The sequence below is a fragment of the Tachysurus fulvidraco genome, chromosome 13 (assembly GCF_022655615.1).
Source record: "Tachysurus fulvidraco isolate hzauxx_2018 chromosome 13, HZAU_PFXX_2.0, whole genome shotgun sequence".
Classification (NCBI taxonomy): Eukaryota; Metazoa; Chordata; class Actinopteri; order Siluriformes; family Bagridae; genus Tachysurus; species Tachysurus fulvidraco.
This window is the reverse complement of record NC_062530.1, coordinates 25,774,145-25,775,712: the sequence shown is the minus strand read 5'-3', so window position 1 is coordinate 25,775,712 and position 1,568 is coordinate 25,774,145.

Sequence of the window (1,568 nt, the reverse complement as noted above, 5' to 3'; positions counted from 1 at the left end):
TGTGTTAGTGGTGCCCCAGTGTGTTAATGGTGCCCCAGTGTTCCCAGTGTGTTAATGGTGCCCCAGTGTTCCCAGTGTGTAAGTGGTGCCCCAGTGTTCCCAGTGTGTTAGTGGTGCCCCAGTGTGTTAGTGGTGCCCCAGTGTGTTAGTGGTGCCCCAGTGTTCCCAGTGTGTTAGTGGTGCCCCAGTGTTCCCAGTGTGTTAGTGGTGCCCCAGTGTGTTAGTGGTGCCCCAGTGTTCCCAGTGTGTTAGTGGTGCCCCAGTGTTCCCAGTGTGTTAGTGGTGCCCCAGTGTGTTAGTGGTGCCCCAGTGTGTTAGTGTTGCCCCAGTGTTCCCAGTGTGTTAGTGGTGCCCCAGTGTTCCCAGTGTGTTAGTGGTGCCCCAGTGTGTTAGTGGTGCCCCAGTGTGTTAGTGGTGCCCCAGTGTGTTAGTGGTGCCCCAGTGTTCCCAGTGTGTTAGTGGTGCCCCAGTGTGTTAGTGGTGCCCCAGTGTGTTAGTGTTGCCTCAGTGTTCCCAGTGTGTTAGTGGTGCCCCAGAGTGTTAGTGTTGCCCCAGTGTGTTAGTGTTGCCCCAGTGTGTTAGTGGTGCCCCAGTGTGTTAGTGGTGCCCCAGTGTGTTAGTGGTGTCCCAGAGTGTTAGTGTTGCCCCAGTGTGTTAGTGGTGCCCCAGTGTGTTAGTGGTGCCCCAGTGTGTTAGTGTTGCCCCAGTGTGTTAGTGGTGCCCCAGTGTGTTAGTGGTGCCCCAGTGTGTTAGTGGTGCCCCAGAGTGTTAGTGTTGCCCCAGTGTGTTAGTGGTGCCCCAGAGTGTTAGTGGTGCCCCAGAGTGTTAGTGGTGCCCCAGTGTGTTAGTGGTGCCCCAGAGTGTTAGTGTTGCCCCAGTGTTCCCAGGTTGTGTAACAGCTTGGTGTATAACCTGCTCCCTGTGACGTACGCAGCACTCGGTCAGGTTAGCGCTGCTGTGCTGCCTGTTCCAGTTAGTAACACGTGTTAGTATCATTAGGCCTCTGTAGGCAGCTCTGGAGAGATTATGTGCTGTAAGGAGTCTCTCACACACACACACACACACACACACACACACACACACACACACACAGGCATGTCTCTTTACTCTGTACGTCAGAAGGTCTGGCAGTGAAAATAGCTCTGTGTGTGTGTGTGTGTGTGTGTGTGTGTGTGTGTGTGTGTGTGTGTGTGTGTGTAAAGATAGTTTGTGATAATGGGCTGAAAATCCTGGACTGAGCTCTGCTGTTTATAGCACACGTGTGTGAGTGTGTGTGCGTGTGTGTGTATGTGTGTGCATGCGTGTGTGTGTGTGTGTGTGTGTGTGTGTGTGTGTCCTGCTTCACAGTGACAAGATTTGTTTCTACTCATCTTTTTTTGTTTGTCTGCTTGTGAGATTGATGTTAATACATGAAGCATAATTATCTGAACAAAAGCCGCACCAAATCCCCTCACAATTAGATGAGTTTATTGATCTGAACACCACACACACACACACACACACACACACACACACACACACACACACACACACACACACACACACACACACACACACATACAGAGTTT